A 15,226-nucleotide genomic window follows, 5' to 3' on the forward strand; every position below is an offset into this window, starting at 1 on the left:
GACAATTGTGACACCCTTTGTAATATTCAAAACAATCCTCCAACATAGTTGGCCAAAAATAACTAGTTCTCCTAATTATCCACTTCATCCGATAAGCTGACTGGTGTGCACCACACAATTCTTCGTGAACCTCATACATCACTTTCTTGGCCTCTTCTTGACTTAAACATTTTAGCAATACTCCATCGATGGACTTGTAATATAACTGATCATCAAGGAACACAAATTTGAGAGCTTTGTACCAGAGTTTTCGGGAAACCTTTTGAGATGGACCTTTCAGATAATTGGTAATTTTGTATCTCCAATCACCATCTACTTGATTAGTATTTAAAACACCTTCTTCTATAGCAAAAACCTCCCGACTCTCTCGATATCCAGAAGCAGCTTGAGCTAACTTATTTGCTTCTTCATTGCACTCCCTAGGGATATGATGCAAGGTTACTACCAGAAAACTCTTCAAAAGTTCTCTACACTCTTCATAATATTCTCTTAACACATTGTTCTTGCATTCATACTAACCACTCAGTTGATTAATCACCAACTCAGAATCCCCAAAGATTTCAACAGCAACAGCCTTTACTTCTATAAGAAGCTGAAGCCCTCTAAGCAACGCTTCATACTCTGCCTGATTATTAGTAACATGAAATTCAATAGGAACCGCATACTCAAAGTTTTTCCTTGTGGGGAAATCAAGAGAATACCAGCACCACCACCTTTGTTACAAGATGATCCATCAAAGAACAAGGCCCAAGCCACAATGCTCATTGCCTCAACAGAAAGATCCCGATGTTGGGTAATAAAATCGGCAATAATTTGACCCTTTACCGCCTTTGCCGATCCATACCTTAAATTAAATTCTGACAATGCTAAAATCCATTTGCCAATTCTTCCATTCAAAATCGGCATTGATAGCATATGTTTGATTACATCAAAACTAGAAACTACCAAGCATTCGGCATTTAACAAATAGTGCCGAAATTTGGTACATGAGTAATACACACACAAGCAAAGTTTTTCTGTAGCCGAATACCTTATCTCCGGGTCTAGCAGCCTTCGGCTAAGATAAGCTATGACTCTTTCTTTTCCTTCAAATTCTTGCATAAGGGCCGATCCTATTGTTAGGCTACCGGCCGCCACATACAACTTAAAAGGCTTGTCAAGTTGCGGAGGTACCAGCACAGGTGGTGCTTTCATATATTGCTTGATCTCATCAAAAGCCTTTTGTTGTATGTCACCCCATACAAATTTTTGATCTTTCTTGAGCTTTAATAAAGGAGAAAAGGGTAAAACTCTCTCTGATAGATTGGATATGAATCTTCTTACAAAGTTGATTTTGCCTAACAATGATTGTAATTCTGTGAGATTGGTTGGTGGCACAACTTTGTCTATTGCTTCCATGCTCTTTTTCCCAACTTCAATTCCTCCTTTATGAACTAAAAATCCCAAAAACTCACCGGCTGAAACTCCAAAGGCACATTTGTTTGGATTCATCTTCAAGCCATGCTTCCTTGTGCACTCCAGAGTCTTTCTTAAATCAGCTAAATGTCCTTCATGATTTCTAGACTTGACCACTACATCATCGATGTAGATCTCTATAATCTTGCCGATCAGCTCGTGAAAATTATAATTCATAGCTCTTTGATAAGTTGCACCGGCATTCTTTAACCCAAATGTCATGACTATCCATTCAAACAAACCAATATGACCAGGACATCTGAAAGCTGTTTTCGAAATATCCTCCATTGCCATAAAAATTTGATTATAGCCAGCATTACCATCCATAAAACTAATGACTTCATAACCTGCTGCTGCATCTACCAGTACATCGGCAACTGGCATTGCGTAACCATCCATGGGAGTAGCCTTATTAAGATTTCTGAAATCTATGCAAACTCTCATTTTTCCATTTTTCTTGTATACCGGTACTATATTTGAAATCCACTCTGCATACTTGCATGGCCGAATGAAGTTTGCTTCTATTAATCTTTCAACCTCCTTCTTCACATCGGCCAATACTTCCTCTTTGTATATCTTCCGTGGAGGTTGTTTGTAAGGACGAAATCCAGGTTTAATGGGTAATCGATGCTCAACAATGGAACGATCCAATCCAGGCATTTCCGTGTAATCCCAAGCAAAACAATCTTTAAACTCTTTCAACAGATCTATCAACTTTGATTTATATTCTGGGTCTAACTTTGCACTAATATACATTGGCCTTGGCTTAGAACCATCACCAACATTAATTTCTTCCAACTTATCAGCCGACATAAAACCACGTCCCAACTTTCCTTTGTTGCCATCGATGAGATTTCCCATTAAAAATTGCTATGAGAGCCGACTGCTTGGATCGGCTGTTGACCCTCACTGAAAACATTTACAGGACCTTCTTTCCACACTTTTCCAGAGAAACAATCGACGCCCTCATATTCCCAGTAGGTAGATTCTGTGGCAGCAACACTTACCGAATCATCAGCATGTACAACTTCAACGTCATCTCCAATCCATTAAATGAGAATTTGATGCATGGTTGAAGGAATGCAGCAATTAGCATGGATCCAATCTCTGCCCAAGAGTAGGCTATATGCCCCCTTGCCATCAATGACAAAAAAGGTAGTAATCAGAGTTTTTGACCCAATAGTCTGCTCAACATGGATAGCACCTCAGGTATCGGAAGGATTGCCAGCAAAGTCCCTAAGCACCATGTTAGTTTTCAACAATTCTTCATTAGTCATCCCAAGCTTTTTGAAGGTAGTATAAGGCATGATATTGATAGCAGCCCCTCCATCAACAAACATCTTGGTTAAAGGCTTGCCATTGACATATCCTTTTAAATAGAGTGGTCTCAAGTGACGATTCTTGACCGGTTTGTCAAAAACAGCCTGCCGTGTTAATGCAAGCTGAGCCATCAAATCCTGACATTCACTTTCATCAAAATCAGAGTACACCTCTTCTTGGACATCTTGGCTTTCGGGAGCTATAAACTCTGATGGGAGGAAAAAAGCCATACAAGCATTAGCCGAAGGACCACATCCATCAGGCTTCTTCTTAGGACGCCATATTTGCTTTGTCTCAGTAACTTCCTATTCCAACTCCCTATTCCTCAACCGTTGAACTCTTCTTTTCTGACTTTTCTTCAGGCCTGGAGGACACCACTGTTCTTTTTGCCATACGTATCTATCAGAATCAGCTTCTTCATCATGCACCCTATCATGAATCCAACCTTGACCTGCAAATCTTTTCCTTTGCTAATTCTCAAAATCATCTATTTTTAAGCATCGATCATCTTCAGGAACCTTCGTTCCAAGTCTTTCATAGACAGGACAGCGGTTGACTCGAGATTGCCTATACTCAGAGTACTGAGCACTACACTCCGGACAATTATTTCTTGCAGGCAACCTCAAGCCTTCATTCCAACAATGCCTAAAGAACGAACAACCCTAATGAGACTGCTCCTGTTCTGTCATGTATTCTTCTTGCTCCCTTCAGTATACCTCTTCCTCATACCTCCGGCATTCTACCATAAACCATTGCTTCTTATAGTATTCCTTCTCTTGCTCTCTCTGCCACTTGTTTAGCAAAATACGTGATGTAACTCTGGGTTTGGAAGTTTGACCTTTCTTGGTTCGGCTATTCTGAAACCAAACTCATTGCTGCAGCTCTCTACTGGTGACTTGCCGATCCGGGTCAACAGCACCACTTTCCTTTGCTCTATCAGAGGTCAACACCTTTACCTTGCCTTTACCTTTGAGATCATTGGCAGAGACCATATTCACAGAGAAAGAAATCATATTTTGTGGAAAAGGCTGATCATCAATTTTCATCTTGCCATCAAACTTCAAATGTCCCTCTTGGATAGCTTTCTGGATTTGTATTCTGAACACTCGGCAATCATTGATAGAGTGAGAATTAGTGTTATGGAAGCCACAATACTTTTTGTCTTTCACTCCTTCAGGCCGTAGCATAGGATGTCCTTCTAGCAGCTTGATGCGTCCTTCCTTTATCAACAATGCAAAAAGCCTGTCTGCCTTAGTAACATCAAAATCATAGGTTCCTTTTTGTTGTTTCAACCAGCGTTGACTAACTTGAGTGGGTTCCTTTGCCCAATTCAACTCAGCTACAGCTATCTCATCTTCATCAATATACTCAGTCGCTTCCTCTAGAAAACCTTGATACACCTCATTAGTGGCATTGTTCTTCTGAAAGCGATTATCTCTCCTGAATCCTTGGGCCTGATTACTCATAGCTGCTAAACGCTGCGCAAGTTGGCCAAGATCATCAAACTCCATGCCGAACAACTTCTCCCTGATATTCGGCAACATTCCTACTATAGCTATTCTAGGTAGTTGATCATCTGGTAAATTCAGAGAATAACACATATTCTTGGTCTCCCTAAATCTGCGAAGATATTCCAATGGTGTCTCATTTGTTCTCATCCTCAGACTCATGAGATCAACCAACTTCTTCTCATTAGTACCCATGTAGAAATATGAATGAAATTTCTGCTCTAGTTCTGCCCACGTACCGATGGAATAAGCTGGTAAAGACATGAACCACGTGAAAGCTGGTCCTGTAAGAGACAAAGGAAAATATCGAATCCTCCAAGCTTCATCTGAAGCAGCTTCTCCAAGCTGCATTAAGTACCGATTGACGTGCTCTATGGTACTAGTATCATCTTGACCAGAAAACTTGGTCAAATCTGTTGGAGGCTTCACCCTTGGAGGTAATGCCACTCTGTTGTACCATTCTGGATAAGGAGACTTGTATGAATAGGATTGATTTTTTGGCTTCAAGCCAAACTAATTCTGCATCATATCAGCCATCCTGTGCATCAAAAAATCAATGCCTGAATCCTAATTTCCTTGTACTTGCACTCCAGAAGGCAATCCTAAAACACTCCTATACCCTGGATTTGGCATAGCATTGATAGCACTGTAATCAGTAAATTCTTGATACCCATCTCCATACATATTCTTCTGCAATGTGTTTGATGCTGGAGAAACTCTATAAGCTGAAGGTGGCACTTCTCCTATGGTACCAAATGTCACCTGGCCATAGGTGGGATGTGATTGCTTTTTAGTGTGAGTCAATCCACCTATATTTGAAGGCGATGCTACTTCTTTTCCAACAGGCTTCTCTTGATGCTTTGGAACATTGAAAAGCGTTGGTCCACTGAGTGGTCCAACATTTTCCTCGAAGTATTTATCAACCATTGGACCAAAAGTACTGATCATGATTGCCTGAAAGGTATTCAGAAAAGCTGTGTGATGGTTTGTCATGGTTTCTCCTATAGCTTTATAGACTAGGGCTGCCATCTTCTGAGCATCCTCCTCTTCAGTGTAATCAGTTTGATGCGGAAGAAGAACCCTTGGCATTGACTGCTTTTGAAACACTTTATTGCTCTTATTTTTGGAAAAAGACATCAAACACTTCTGTTGGTATTGCTCACATGCTTGTAGCACTAAATTCCTGTAATTATCTGGCAATTCTGCCATGCTCACATCCAGAACATGATCATTGTTGATCTCAGACGCCATCTTGAACTAACAAATTGTCCCACCGGGCATGCCAAAAAGTGTGTTGACACAAAATGTGACACACTATGCCTCACACATAGCAAGCCGGAAAGCGTGGCTTCAATCGGGTTCTCGGGTGCTTCGTGATCCGGAAGCGTGCCAGTCAGTTTGACCTGAAAACTAACAAGGGATAAAACAATTAAATACCAAACCGGAACATGTCAGGTGAGACCAGATAGTTCCACATATACGGCCCTGAAGCCACTTACAACGACATAAAGCTATAGAGAGCTGTCTGCCAACAAGTTTATAAACCATTCAGCTAATCGTAAGATGAATGCACGTAAAGACCTGATTGCCGAATGCATGTGCATGGGAAGACATGTTTGAAACAAGTGAAATTAATTATGAGTTAATGCATAACCAAGCTCAGCAGTCCAGCCGAATTGGGGTCCATGAAGAAGGAACGTGCAAATAAAAACGATTAAACTAATCTAAAACCTGCATCTGCTGCACGACACCTGGTTTCGTTAAAGCTTAAATGTGATTAACATGCATGAACCCGCGACATGTGACAATCCAGATTAAAATAACTCAGCCATTATGAGCATGTTATCTATTTGCAAAGGTAGTATGAAAAGCAATGATCGTCGAAGCACGAATAAAACCATAAGAGAGAGCCGAACAATATCAATCTAGATTGGGCAGAAGTGTGTTACAAATATATAAAATATTTAAAACATGCAACACTGGATAACTTAATGAATCTATTTAGATTTGTCATATCTAAGAGAGCCGATAACTATCTTGCTTTCACTAAGCATATTGAGCAAACGCCTGCCGCACGGTATCTACTCATAAACAAAGCATAAGCAAAGACTTCTTGATTGTCAAGCAAAGATCCGCCGCACGACCATTGAAAACAAACAAGACTACTTGCATCACGTTTAAATCCACCGCATGATACTAAACATGATAACAAGGTTGTCGGAACTTACGGAGGTCGACGGATCGATGACTCCTCTCGAAGAACTCGACGACACGACAAAAGGACTCGAAAGTTGGCACGGGGCCGGTTGTATTGATTTGGTTGTGAACCCCTATTACAATGGTTGAGGGTCAATATTTATACCCTAGACAAAACACGAGTCCTAGAAGACTACGATTTACAAAGGAACTTTTAAACAAACTTTGAAACTTACGATTCCTTACCCTAAACTCTCAGAGTCCTTTATTATTACAACTTTCATCTTTTCGATCGGCCTCGCCTGCCATCTTCTGCTTTCCTGAATGGAGTCACCGCCTTCTGGAGTAACCGACCGCACAAGCATTTAGCCAACCGCTTGTTTTGTTTGCCGAATACCCTTCCTCCCGCATGTGGGTCCACCTGTCATCCTCCAGAATCGACCAAAATCTAGTGTTAACAACAGTAATATGTTGCATTATGAATATCGACAAGATTTATAGTTTCTAGATCTTTCGGTTGCCCTAGAGTCTTACCTTTGTTGGCTAGAGGAATAGCAGTAGCCAACTGAGCTATTTGTGATTCTATCATTTTATTAAAGCTATGTTGGTTTTTAATGGCAGAAGCAAAGCTATCCATTCTATTATTTATGTTCTCTAGAATTTTATCATTAGTAGCTACCTTTCTAGATAATCCCTCCATAAGTTTGGATTGGCCAGCAATTAGTTCTCTCAAGGGTGGTTGATTGAAATTATTAAAATTATTGCCTTGATAGTTACCTTGATAATTACCTTGGTAGTTCGGTCTCTATTGTTGGTTCCATCCTTGATTCTGCTTAGGATGAAAGTAGTAGTTGTTGTTGACAAAGTTCACATCCTCTTGGGTCTTAGGGCATTTGCTCCCTGAATGCCTAGTGTTTCCACATACTTCACATGTTATGCGAGAATCATTAATATTTATGACTTCTTGCTTCTCATTGGCTCGATCTTCAAGCTTCTTCATCAGCAGGTCCATCTTAGCAGACAACATGTCTACCTCCTTAAGTTGATGCATACCTCCACCTCTCTGGTGGGTCTAAACACGTTCTTCAATCCAACCTTGATTGGAGGCCATCTTCTCCACAAGAGCTATTGCAGCTGGTATGGTGAGTGATAGGAATGCACCTCCAGTAGCAGCATCTATAGCCTCATGGGTACTATTGGTCAACCCATGGTAGAAAGTCTACATGACTAGCCAATTCTCCATTCCATGATGAGGATGTTCCGCAATGTAATCTTGAAAGTGTTCCCATGCCTCAGGGATAGATTCATCATGTCTTTGTTGAGAGCTTGAAATTCTCCCTCGCAGAGCATTGGTCTTGCCTGTGGAAAAGAACTTTGCTAAAAAGGCAGTAGAGCAATTATCCCATGTAGTATTTCTATCTTTGTTGGAGTAGAACCATTGCTTTGTCTTCCCCAAGAGTGAGAATGGGAAGAGGTGAAGTAATATGGCATCCTGGGTTACTCCTTTGATGGTGAAAGTGCTACAAATCTCTAGGAAGTGTTGTAGATGTCCACTCACATCTTCATGTGCCTTTCACAAAACTGGTTTTCTTGCACCATTTTGATGAGAGCTGGCTTGAGCTTGAATCCATTGTCTCCAACATTGGCTGTCGGTCTAGTATGGATGTTGGCCATAGTTAGAGCAGAGAATTCACGGAGAGTCTTGTTAGCCATAGCTTCAAATTCAGGTGTTAAGCTTCACCTTATCTGGTTATCTTCCTACTCTAAAGCTAAAACTTTCTTGAGTTTAGCCTTAGACCTTTTAAGTAATGCTTCTGGATCTTCAACATAGTTCGTCGGAAGGTCAAAACCGGTCATACATTACCCTGCATAAGATATGAAAGTAGATAGAACAAAGGTAATCCTATTTGAGCAGAGGTCAATGGTTATCTCGATCACATCAATAAGTATAAGTTTATCAATACTTCCTTTGCCTAGCTACCTTCCCCGGCAACAGCGCCAAAATTGCTTATTGACATTTCTTAGCGCCGCTACTAAGAACAATGTTTTAAATCTAGTACCTAGCAATAGTGCTAGAAATGCTTGTTGGTATTTATTAACATGTCACTTGATTTTAAATAGCCACCTATTATAAACCTATATCACCTAACTTTACTAGGTTGTCATCCCTAGTGATGATATCAGAGATACTTGTTGGTACTACATAGCATTACTACTAGAATAATACTAAGCAGTTCTTTATTAATTATGTGACTAGAAAGAATAAATAAATATATGAATGAAAAGGATCTACAAGCGCATAGATAATATACCATTGTAGCATTTTACCCGAGAGTATTCTAGTTATCGGTATTTATATTTTTACCACAGGAAGGTCTAGCATGGACTTGTATTAATAACCTATAGTATTGAAGGAGAAGTAAACCATAACCAATATTCTACTCATTACAGGGGTAAGTCATAGGATAAGATATATGATAGGTATTAATAATCACAAGTCACTCGGAGTACTCCTTTCAATGGCATTAGCATGGTCAGGTAGAATATTAGGGGAATAATTCCTAAGTCATTCTTAATTACAAGTCAAAGCATACATTGATTAGTGCAATTATACCTAGTAATCATTGCTAAGATCATCGTCATATCTACACATAAGGGATATTACTAAGGAAGATTAAGAAGAGAGCCTGCTCTTCCTTCGTAACCGAACCCTACGTGCACTAATATTCAGGGAGTGGACTACAAAGGACTCAACGGGAGTGTCACATCCGTGATCTACCACATGACATTGAATATAGGGTGTATCCATAGGTAAACAACGCATAAGCACCACGGGCTTACACAATATCGACCATCCACCCATGGATCCTTAGACTAAGAGCTATATGAACTTATGCATGAATATGATGATAATCCAACTATACTAAGCATATAATCAAAGTAGACGATGAACATTATATGGAAGAACATGAATAAGATGAGTACTGATATTGTCTTAACAATTGTAACTAGCATATAAAAGTAATGGAGGTACAGGAGAAAGGGGGTACAAAGATTATACCAAACCACGCTCTTAATAAGATCGGGAATCCAAGCGAAGCCTGCTTGCCTCCATCTAGACCTAGCCTAACTAGCTATGCCCTAGTATATGGTGGAGCTCTAAGGATGATTAGGGTTTCTATCTTCTCAAATGACTTATGCAACATGCCTCGGGGGGTGGCAGGGGCTATTATATATAGCTCAGAGCATCCAACGTGAGCCCTTAGATCAAACCGACTTAATGGACGGTGTAGATGCAACCTAGAAGGTGGTGGAGAACTGACATAACAATGAGGGGCTAACAGGTGGGCCCTAGGGGCCGAGCGACTTATAGGTGGGGCCGGTGTCTCACCCTCTGCTTCAGTGTGGAGTCCTCCTGAGTCTTCTAGAAACTTTTGGTGTCCGTTTCGCTGTGGATAAGCACAATTAAATCTGACATGTAGGTCCACCTTGACGATTCTCTAGATAAATCCTGCAGAAAATATAGATTCACCAAAACTCATGGAATTTGTTAATTTAAACCCTTAGACCTTCATTTGTGATTATATTTATGCCCTTATACATGTTATATTGATGGTTTATAATGGTTGTTAACTACCGACAATAGCGGGCCCTTTGATGCCAGTGAACTCATGGTTTTCATGAAGGATGTGGCCACCATGGTCCATTCCATGAGTGAATCCACCAATAGTGCAAGGAGCCATCGCTTCCTTCTCAACAAATGAGAGTGCGCGACTGTTCCCTACCTGGCGCACCAATTGTCGATGTTTTGTAAACCGCACTAGTGAATTTATACGATTGTCGTGCTACTCTAGCCAGATGATGGTAGCATCCAAAAGATGCAAGGATTTATACTAGTTCAGGCCAAAGCCCTACGTCCAGTCTCAAAGATGATCAAGTGCATGTTCCTCGCTTAAATGCTCTGAAGTTCTTACAATGGGGGTGCAAGAATAGTGGAGGAGGTAGGAGAGCTAGAGCTAGAAGATGGACTACCTAAATGAGAGCTTTGAGAGTCCAGGACTGGTGAAGATGATGTCTCAAAAGGGTGCCCAGGCTGCCCTTATATAGTTTTCGGGGCTAGGTCACATACAAAGAAGGAGGTTCTTGCGACCGAGGGGTCGTGAGCCTAAGGGAGGGAACTTAGCTAACTTGGCTTGTAAGTAATGCCATCATGTGGTGCATGTCTAGACATGGTTGTCATCATGGTCCTATGTCCATGTCGTGGCATGGTGTGACATGGTGCTATAGTGCCATTTGTGGCGGCACTATGGGCATGTTGGTGTTTCGTTAGCCGTCCTGTGCAATATGGTCTTTGTCGTGGCCTTCATCATCACCTTCTGTTCTCTTGATCCCCTAGGCTGTTGTCATCTTGCTGCTTGTCATGCTGGTGGCCATGATCCTACACTCTTGGGTCATGGCCTTCGTTGGCTTAGTTGTCCTCAAAAGTCAAGGCAACCGTCGTGGCTCCCCATCCGTAGTGGGTGGGGTCATATGTCTGTCTTATCGGGTCATATTTGGACAGTGGGTCACCATACTTGCCACCATCGCTTGGCGGTATTATCTTGTCTCTACTATGTGGCACAGGGATGGCGTCTGATCGGACCGAGGTGACCATTGTCCCCTCGGTCCTTGCGGGGTGAGTGCGGCATGTCTGCTCTTGCTAGAGTAGGCATGCTTGGCTGGACTAAGTCTCTCCTGTCCCTTCCCTAAGGTTAGGATGGAAAGAGGTCGTGTGCTACTGTATGGCGTGCAGCCAAGGTAGGAGGGAGCGGTCGTGGATGACCCTAACTTCAGCGCCTGTCCTGGTCCGCTTAGCATGTCTAGGCCATGGTCGTTTGGGCTCAAGATAGCTTTTGTATCATGGGCCACTTGGCCTGCTGGTTAGTTGATGCCTTGAGACACCAGGGGATCATAACCCTGACAAGAAGTGTTACCCCTAATATCTATGTCGACACCCTTTTTTCCCTTCTAGCTAGATCATTTGATAGTCAACTAAGAGTTCTCTTAATTTTGACAAAGGTTAGCTAATTTATTGAATTGGTCTTCCTTGATCTTTCTTTCATTGGCAATATGAAAATTTAGAGTAATTGATTGGATAGTAATTATCATCATAGCCAATTCTTTCATTCATTGGCATATTTTGGAACAACATATTGTGAATTTGTAGCTAATGAATAAGGATAGTGTCGAGTTCATAAACCCACGGTCCCTCATGGACCGGCTTCCCAACAAAGGCTTGGCCTTACAGATGACGTTGCAAGCAATGCGCAACTCATGGGCCGACCCAAATACCTAGATGACAGGCCAAAAGGATGATCCAATCTCTGACCAGAAGGCTTGGTTGAGAAGGAACGACGCCCGCTTCTGACTCTGGCCCACCTCTCCGACCGGAGCGCTCGCTTTGGTCTCCAGCCCACCTCGAACGACCTCTCTGACTAGAAGGCCTGGCCAAACACCACCTCTGACCTGCTTCTCCTACCAAGGATGCGTTGAACCCCTGCTTACAACTCCTCTCCAACTAGCACAATTAGAGCCGATTGGGACCAACCGACCGAGGATGCCCGCTCGATAAGGACCAGGAAACAGAAGGAGAAAGTAAGGCAGCGCACTCAAGTCAATCGCAATACCAAGGATCATACCCTATACACCTGCAGGACAGTACCCTACGACCTCCCTGGCATGACAGAACATAAGTAGTGTTGTAGGCACTGACATTTTCCAATACAGTGTTATGGGAGCCATCAACTCTCATACCAGACAAATACGGTAAGGCTCCCCCCATGTGTCTTTGATGCATCGACAGTGTTGTGGGCGCCGGCATTTACCATACCAGGCGAACATGGTAAAACCCCCAACATGCCTCTCAGCATCAATAGTATAGCAGGTACCAACATCTGCCATACCTGAAGAAGACGACGCAACCTCCCATGTGCATATGACATTCAATAGTGTTGTGGGTGCCTACCACCATCTTGTACCCACTGGCGTGGGCAGCAAGAATTAGTAGCAAACGTACTCTCTCCCTCTCACTTGTAAGGCCATCCCCTTCATCTATAAAAGGGGATGTGCTCTCTTCCAATAGATAGGTTGATTCAGATCGATCAAGTTCACTAGTACACAACAATAGAACCACCAGGTTCAAACCTCGAGCACACGCTCGAACACATAGCGCATAGCGGAGTTCCCGTCACTCTCGGTCCCTCTGACCAGAGTTCGACTGGACCTCTTGTATCCCCATCTTTCTTCTTCTCGTTTGTAACCCCACTAAAAACTTTGAGCACCTGGGCTAAGGAATAAAGTCACTGACCAACTCAAACTGGACATAGGGCACATTGCCTAAACTCGTATAAACCCTATGTCATTGAGTGCTAGGCCACCTTCGATCACAATGTATGGCAAAACTATAAATATTTACGTGTTGGTCACTTTCTGCACCGATAGTTGGCGCTGTCCGTGGGGAAGACGTTGTACGTTCAACACTTTTGGTCATCGAATGGCCCAATTTTTCACCACATTCAGCATGGCGGGCTCAAGAGATACGACTCGCTTTGGCTCACTAGAGTTTCCCGCACTCCCACCTATTGGGATGCGGGTCCCACCTATCTTTGAGCCATCCCAGTCCTCCCTCTTCGGAAGCCTAGACTTCATCACCGACCGGCTCAGCATACTACACCTCCGTGAGGAGGCACTTGTTCCGATGCCCGTCGGAGGGGCACCCTCCATCGTCTCTAGGACGCACGATGACTTCAATGACAAGGCATCTATGCTTCATTCCGAGCAAACTCTCTGCTCAAACCCCACTGTGAGTAATGTACATACTGTTATTTACTCGCTATTTACTATCCTCTGTTGATTATCTAGAGGGACCCCGTTGTCCCTGCCGCGACCGCCATGCAACCGGTTCCCCTACGGCCTCACATCCCCCATGGATGCATACACCTAGGGGCTCCGAAGGATGCCGGTGCCACCCCCTCTCACGTCTAAATTCATGGGGATGGCGCGCTATGCTCCCACCTGTTTCCTTGACATCATGGATGATGATGTTGAGAGCGACGGCTCTAGCATCAGCGACATGGCGCCTAGCCACTATCCATCCCAAGAGTGCGCTATGGCAGACGCTCTGAGATAGCAGCTGGTGGTAGTGGAGTCCTTGGAGACTCACACCCCTCTAAACCCTTGTGCGGGGACCCTTGCTCTCACACAGAAGCACGGCGAGGAGCTATGACAACAGCGGCTGAACCAGCCACCGCATGCGTCGGCATGCTCAGTGCACCAAGCTGCGCCCTGTGCGCATAAACCGGCGAGTGGTGCTCGGGGTCACACCCACTGGCTCTAGCACAACATCATGGACAGGGGGAATGATCCTTGATTGTTCACTTGGGCTAACCATAACATTGCCACTGCAGCAATGCTTCTGTGTGGCCTTTCTGAGCCGAATGACCCCTAGGAATAGGCGATCCATCGGAACCTCTAGACGCTAGTGGAAACCATCGCCGTTCAACTGGCGGAGAGCCCTGCATCACAACACTGACTTGCAACCTCTCTTCCCACTAGGGGACAGGGGGCGCACCAAACAAATCGCTCCACCCGCTCATGGCTATAGCCGCTGAGCGTGGTACAGGAGGCCGCATCTGTGCCTTGGCTTGACTTGGCACCCACTCTACACCGACCACCTATATGTGAGCGGCTTAGGCCGAACCAAGATGCTCATAGTGTCATTAGCAACCGGCGTTAGTCCTAGTAGGATCATGGCATCCATCGAGCAGAAGTAATGGCAGGCGACATAGACCTCAACCGGACCATCATGAGGAGTGGTGAAACACACCCCAGGCGCAGTCGTCGGCCGGATGACCGGAGTCCCAGTCCGGATAGCCTGAGACCACGGGCCTTTGCCCAACGCATCTAGAGAGTGCCACTCTAGCAATGCTTCAATGGAGGCCAAGGCAAAGGCAAGGCCAAGCACGACGATTAGGATGAGGGACCCTCCATGCAGAGGGGCCAAAAGAAGAGAAAAGATCACCGCTGATCGGCCAACTCCGCGTTGGTCTCCACGGCTGATCTCATAGGCAAGCAATCCTAGCAGGGTCTTTTGGACCACTTCAATGAGCTCATAGAGGGCCCATGCACCAACCACACCTATCCTATCAAACACCTCTATAAGGACTGCGAGCTCCTCGAGCGCCTTCAGCGACAGGCCGGAGGGCCAAAAGAAGGAAAAGGCAAAGAAGTAATGGCCAGGAAAGGGGACATAGTGGGCAAGGATTCGGATGACTAAAGGTTGAGGTGATCTAACTGGATGCCTACCGACTGAAGGATGATAACGGCAATGTTCTCACCAATGATTGGAACAGCTATGTCATTTCTTCCCCTAAAATTCAGTCTTACCATTGTTTACTTAACGTTTGCTCCTATAAAAGCGCCCTGACCCGAACACTTTTGGCCTGGGTCGCTTGGGGGGCCCACGGGGGTGCACTACCACCTCTCTTTTCATTTACTATCATATGGTAAAACTCCTTCCTACCCAAACAAAAGGGTAGTTCATTCCTTTAATTTACCTTATGTAGCTTTGCTTCAAATATTCTGACTGATCACACCCCGCTTCTATCTATGGTTAGAAGCAGCTGAGCCTCGTGGGCCATGCTTGGGATCCTAAGGTTGCAGCCTATGGCACGAATGGGCAAGTGCGAAATAGAAAGAACAAAAACCAA

At 43.8% G+C, this 15,226-nt stretch overlaps 1 non-coding gene across 1 annotated transcript; it reads left to right on the forward strand.

Annotated features, from left to right (window-relative positions):
• The first annotated feature begins 7,720 nt into the window (after positions 1–7,720).
• LOC136553037 (small nucleolar RNA R71) lies at positions 7,721–7,827 on the forward strand. Its single transcript, XR_010782943.1, has one exon. It is a non-coding gene; the product is annotated as a small nucleolar RNA R71 (small nucleolar RNA).
• The last annotated feature ends 7,399 nt before the right edge of the window (positions 7,828–15,226 follow it).

This window comes from Miscanthus floridulus, chromosome 4 (assembly GCF_019320115.1).
Source record: "Miscanthus floridulus cultivar M001 chromosome 4, ASM1932011v1, whole genome shotgun sequence".
In the NCBI taxonomy this organism is placed as follows: domain Eukaryota; kingdom Viridiplantae; phylum Streptophyta; class Magnoliopsida; order Poales; family Poaceae; genus Miscanthus; species Miscanthus floridulus.